The following is a 6833-nucleotide window of genomic DNA, read 5'->3' as shown; positions in this document are numbered from 1 at the left end:
AGGTGGTTGATGAGGGACAGGTGTGAATGATAAAGACTGAGTGGAGATGCAGACTGAGGAGTGAGTGGAAAATAACAGAATCAGATAAACAGAAAATCACACACAGAGCAGAACAACAAAAGTATAAATAGCAGACAGAGACAGAACCTGTCAGTCTTGTGTTTAGCCTGATCAGAACAGTTGATAACGTATGCCATGAATAGAATAAGTTTCTCTGTTGTCATTGAAATGTTTTCTTCTGGTTGAGTATGTTGTTGTGGGGTTTGATTCTTTATTTGATCCTTTTCTCTTGTTTTTGGTCCTTGCACACTCTTGACTGCTTCAGCATAGCTTATGTTTTTGGTTATCTTGATCTGTTGGATTTGTACGGCCCTCTTCCTCACCTCACATCCTCCATAATTAACTCAATGTTGTCCCCCACAGTTGCAACACTTTCTTGAGCTTCTTCTCTACATTCTTCATATCTGTGCTCCTCTCCACACATGGGACACCTCTGCTTCCCTTTACACACCGCTGCCACGTGTCCATAACGCTGACACTTGTAGCAGTGGAGTGGAGGAGGAATAAAAGGCCTGACCGGGAAATTCATGTATCCTATCTTGATTTTTTCAGGTAGAACAGCTTCTGCAAACTCTAGTAGGACTGACATGCTTGCTACTCTTTCTCCATTTACTGTTTTTGACATTCTTTAGACATTTTTTACCTGTGCTCCAGCAATGCTTCTTTTTATTTTTTTTAAATCCTCATCAACTGGTATCCCTGTAATCACTCCCTTAATATTTTTGTTCTCTCCCACAACCGTTCTTTCTGTTATCATCTTTTTGCAAATGCTTTCAATGTTTAATGCTTTATTTTTTTGCTCCTCGGTTTTACAGATTATCATTAGGTTTCTATCTCTCAATATTTTTGACATTTCTACGTCTCCAATTTTCTTTTTTATTTCTCTTGACAGAAAAATAGGGCTAAGGTTTCCCTGTTCATCCTCTTTGTTAAATCTTAATATTATCTTGAATTTTTCCCTCACCATTTTCTTATGAATCACTCTATCATCCTCTGAACTATTTCCTTCTAATCTTTTTTTATTTCCTTGGTTTTCAAACAACGCCCTGCCCTCCATCTTGCCTCTGTCACCTTCCTTAACATTCCTTCTCCCACCACTAACTGGTGTAGACTCCTCAACATTCATGTCATCCTCTGAACCTCTTACCTGATGTACCATTTCGATCCATTCACACACCAGTTTATGCCAAACATCCAAAAGACGATCTGGTTAAGTTTTTCAGATTCCTTCAGTTCAAAATTAGCGCCCTCCTCCATCAGCTCCGTCAATCTCAAACTCCTGCCTGAGTCGCGTCACGCCAACTAGTTCACGGCTACTTAACATGGTGGTTTTATATAAATGACCCCAATTGGCAGACCAAAAACACGAGGACAACAGGGATACAAAAATGATAGTTTATTTACAGTGTGGTTGTGGTCTTGGCTGTGGGAGGAAAAAAAGGAGATGAGATGAGTGTCTTGATATGGATGGTCTTTGATAACTGAGATGATGTTAAGTGGTTTGTCTTACGGTCAAATGTGGTTGCAGATGGCATTGGAGTGGTGTGAACAGAGAGTTCAGAATCCAGAGATGGCAGGGAATCCAGCAGGTGAGTATTGATCGATGATGCAGTCTTGGTTGAAGGATCCAGAATGTAGTTTCTTAATATGGTTCGGTGTGCAGGATTGGCGACCAGACACAGCCACGAGGAGACCAGACAGGCAGGGCGAACGGGAAAAAAAGGCAATAAATGTTAGAGCGTCCGCTGAATGTCTGGTTGCGGCTTAAGTAGAGCAGGAGGTGGAGGTGCAGGTCTTGGTAGCAGGTGCAGATAATCAGCTATGTAATCTCAGTTGGAGAGAGCGAGATGGTTAAAGGAGAAGGCAGAGAATCCTACATTGCCCCCTCCTCAAACATCGCCTCCAGGCAATTTCCTCTTGTCTGGGTGATCCCTGTAAAAGGTGGTGATTAGGGAGGAGTCCAGAATGAAGGATCGAGGAACCCATGATCGTTCCTCAGGCCCATAGCCTTCCCAGTCCACAAGGTACTGAAGGTTCCGACCCCCTGCGACGAACATCCAGCAGGCGTCTAACAGAATAAACAGGGTTGTTGTTGATTAGCCGGGGAGGGGGGGAGGGGTTGGCAGGTGGGTTGAGTGGGCTGATGGAGACGGGCTTAATTTGGGAGACATGAAAAAAGTGGGATGTATCCTCAGGGTGGGAGGTAGTTGGAGACGGACAGCTGCAGGGTTGATGATTCTGATTATGGGGAAGGGGCCGATGAACCTGGGGGCTAGTTTTCTGGGCGTGTCTTTTAATTTGATGTATTTAGTGGATAACCATACCTTCTGCCCCACCTAATACTTAGGTGAGGAGGAACGGTGTCGGTCGGCAAATTTTCTATTTTGCTCGGCTGTCCGAAGGAGGGCTGTTCTGGTCTGGCACCAAATCCTGCGACACCTACGTAGATGATGCTGAACAGAAGGAACAGAGATGTCAGACTCTTGGGAGAGAAACAAGGGTGGAGAGTATCTCAGAGAGGCTTCAAAAGGAGACAGACCTGTGGCAGACGAGGTTTGAGGGTTATGAGCATATTCAACCATGGGCAGGTGTTGGCTCCAGGAGGTTGGGTTGTGTCCAATAACGCACCTTAATGTGGCTTCGAGCTCCTGGTTGCACCTCTCAGTCTGACCATTAGACTGAGGGTGGTATCCCGACGTCAGGCTTGAGGTGGCTCCCAAGGCTTGGCAGAAGGCCTCCCAGACTTGCAAAGTGAATTGTGGACCTCTGTCAGAAACTATGTCAAGAGGTATGCCATGTAACCGAAAAACATATTTAATCAGGATCTGGACTGTCTCCGATGCTGAGGGTAGTTTAACCAGAGGTATAAAGTGTGCTGCCTTGGAGAAGCGATCAATGATTGTACATACAGAAGAGTTACCTTCAGAAATTCGCAATCCAGTGACAAAATCCAGAGCTATGTGAGACCATGGATGCCCAGGTGGAGGAAGGGGATGGAGGAGGCCCGCCGGGGGTTGATTATTTTTCTTATTGCAAGTGCAGGTGGTGCATGCGGACACGTACTCCCTGATATCCTTCTCCATGTTAGGCCACCAGAAGTGTCTCTTTGCGAGTGAAATTGTGCGTCTCATGCCTGGGTGACAGGAAAATCTGGCAGAGTGAATCCAGTGTAGAACCTTACTTATGATGGCAGTAGGGACAAATCTCTTCCCTGGGGGACCGGTGCTGGGGTCAGGTTCACTCCTTTGGGCCTCAAGGATCTCCTTTTCGATGTCCCACATCATGACTGCCACCATGCAGGACTGGGGTAGAATATGATCAGGTGACTCTGTCTCGGATGATGAGAACTGGTGGGAAAGAGCATCAGGTTTAACGTTATGGGAACCAGGGATGTAAGTGATAGAAAAATTAAATCGGGCGAAAAACAATGACCAGCGAGCCTGGCAGGCGTTGATTCTTTTAGCCCCTTGAATGATTGCGAGGTTTTTGTGATTTTTCCAAATTACAAAGGGTAATTCTGCTCCCTCCAGCCAATGCCTCCGTTCTTCTAGGGCCAACTTTATGGCCAGTAGTTCTCGGTTTCCCACATCGTAATTTCTCTCAGCCGGAGACAGCCGCCCTGAGAAAAAGGCACAGGGGTGGATCTTACCATCCATAGAGGATCTCTGAGAGAGTACTGCACCCACCCGGTATCCGATGCGTCCACCTCCACAACGAACTGCCAATGGGGATCCGGGTGGGAGAGGACAAGGGCTGAGGAGAAGAGTGTCTTAAGTTTCTGGAAAGCATCCTCAGCTTCTGGGGACCAGACAAATTTTCGGAGAGAGGAAGTGAGTTGGGTTAGCGGTGTGGCTACCTGACTGTAGTTCATGATAAAACATCGGTAGAAATTGGAGAAACCCAAGAATCGTTGGAGCCGTCTCCTATCCTGGGGAGTAGGTCACTCTGTTACTGCTCTAATCTTCTCTGGGTCAGATCGGACCTGTCCTTCTTCAAAAATAAAACCCAGAAAAGTTACGGATGACAAATGAAATTCACATTTTTCAGCTTTGACATGTAGTTTGTTTTCCAAGAGTCTCTGAAGAACAGCCTTGACATGACTAGTGTGTTGAGCTGGGTCTTTGGAAAAAAATCCAAATAGCGTCGAGGTACACAAAGACAAATACATTTAGAAAATCTCTTAGGACGTCATTGATATGGTTCTGAAAAACTGCTGGAGTGTTGGTGAGGCCGAAAGGTATTCAAAATGTCCAAGGGGGGTCTTGAATGCGGTCTTCCATTCGTCCCCCTCTCGGATTCTTACCAGGTGGTAGGCATTGAGGAGGTCTAGCTTGGTGAAAATTTTGGCATCTTGTAGCTGTTCGTATACAGAGTCGATAAGTGGCAGGGCATACTTATTCTTAATGGTAATCTTGTTAAGACCTCTGAAGTCGATGCAAGGTCTCAGAGTTTTATCTTTTTTAGATACAAAGAAGAACCCTGCACCGAGGGGAGAAGTGGATGGACAGATTATGCCTGATTTTAACGACTCTTATATGTACTGCCTCATAGCCTCCCTTTCTGGGCCCGACAGGTTGTAGAGTCTGCTGGATGGCATGGGGACACCAGGAAGGAGATCTATAGGACAGTCATAGGGTCTGTGGGGTGGTAGAGAGATGGCCTCCTGTTTGTTGAAGACCGGGGCAAGAGCATGATATATGGGGGTTACTTTGGAAAGGTCAATTTCTTCCTGGACGGGGGGGTGAGAAGAACCCTGATGAAATGGCAGAGTGTAAACAGTCAACAAAACAAGTATTGCCCCAAAGTTCAATCAGGTTATCCCTCAAAAATGATTTGAGGGTTGTATTTAACTAGCCAGGGATAGCCTAAAATAAGTTGAGGTCTTGGAGAGACAAAAATAAAAAAACTCACATTTTTCATGATGGTTGCCTGAAAGAACCAGGTGAAGGTCTCGAGTCCAGTGAGAGATGGAGGTAATGGTTTGGCCGGTGAGACCTGAAACATTGACAGAATTATTTAAAGGAACCATGGGCAGGTTAAGATGTTTGTCGATATCTTGAGAAATAAGGTTCTGTTCGGCTCTGGAATCAATCAGTGCTTGGATGGGGAAATTTACATTCTTAAAACAAATTATTGCAGGCAGACAAAAAACTTTTCTCAGGAGAAGAGGTCACACTACCCATAAATATCTCATGACCTATTGAGGGTTTCTTCCTTTTAAACGGAGCTGACAATTTCTCACATAATGTCCGTATTTGCCACAGTAGAGACATTCATTGGCAGAGATTCTCCGTTGTTTTTCCTCGGGGGATAGTTTTGCCTGACCCACCTGAATTGGTTCCGGTTCGGGGAGTGCCGGTGTCCAGGAACTACTTCCGGTTGAGGTGCGGTCCCAAGGTTTGTAGTCTTTTTCCAACTCCCGTTCTTTATGTCGGTTATCAATACGAATGGCAAGATTAATGAGTTCCTCTAGGTCTTGAGGAGGTTCTCGTGTGGCGATCTGGTCTTTAATGTTATCATTTAATGCGTTATGAAAAGCACTTTTTAACGCCATCTCCCCCCATCCAGACTCTTCTGCGATTATCCGGAAGCGGATGGAGAACTCAGCGACTGATCTTGTCCCTTGTTTGATGGTAAATAATCTTTGTTGGGCCTCCTCTTGTAGTAGAGGGTGGTCGAAAGCTAGCCGAAAACTTTTGATAAAAGAAGTGTACGGTAGAGAGGCTATGGGACGAGAGCGAAGATGAGCATGGGCCCATTGTAGAGCTTCGCCCTTGAGGGCGCTGACAATATAAGAAATACAGGAAGCATCGGAGGCGTACCTGATGGGAGCTTGGTTAAATGCAAGCTCACACTGAAGAAGGATCCCACCATCCAGTTTGGAATCTCCTCTAAAGAGCTCGGTAGGTCAGACATCGGGTTCGTATCTAAACATAGGAGCCAGAGCTGGTGTTGGTTCGTTAAGACGTGGGGGCTTGGGGTCCTTGGCAGCCATGGCAGAGAGTTGATGTCCGAGGGCATGTATCATGCTACCAAGTTCGTTCTGTTGGGCAAGAATTTTTAGAGTTTGTTCATTATTTTCAATCCGGGCGTTTTGTGCTAAAATAACTTGATCCCTCTGACTGTCTTTGGTCTGGCCTTGGGGGTCTGATTGGCTCAAACATTCTAACATGGTGGTTGTTTATAAATGACCCCAATTGGCAGACCAAAAACACGAGGACAACAGGGATACAAAAATGATAGTTTATTTACAGTGCGGTTGTGGTCTTGGCTGTGGGAGGAAAAAAAGGAGACGAGATGAGTTTCTTGGTATGGATGGTCTTTGATAACTGAGATTAGGTTAAGTGGTTTATCTTACGGTCTAATGTGGTTGCAGATGGTGTTGGAGTGGTGTGAACAGAGAGTTCAGAATCCAGAGATGGCAGGGAATCCAGCAGGTGAGTATTGATTGATGATGCAGTCTTGGTTGAAAGATCCAGAATGTAGTTTCTTAATATGGTTTGGTGTGCAGGATTGGCGACCAGACGCAGCCACAAGGAGACGAGACAGGCAGGGCGAACGGGAAACAAAGGCAATAAATGTTGGAGCGTCGGCTGAATGTCTGGTTGCGGTTTAAGTAGAGCAGGAGGTGGAGGTGCAGGTTTTGGTAGCAGGTGCAGCTAATCAGCCAATTAGTTGGAGAGAGCAAGATGGTTAAAGGAGAAGACAGAGAATCCTACACTACTCCTGCTGACTCAGCCCCTTCTTATTATTATTTTTTTGTTTTATGGCGG

The sequence above is a fragment of the Nematolebias whitei genome, chromosome 8 (genome assembly GCF_014905685.2).
Source record: "Nematolebias whitei isolate Nwh7 chromosome 8, NemWhi1, whole genome shotgun sequence".
NCBI classification, from domain to species: Eukaryota; Metazoa; Chordata; class Actinopteri; order Cyprinodontiformes; family Rivulidae; genus Nematolebias; species Nematolebias whitei.
Note: the sequence above shows the minus strand (reverse complement) of the source record.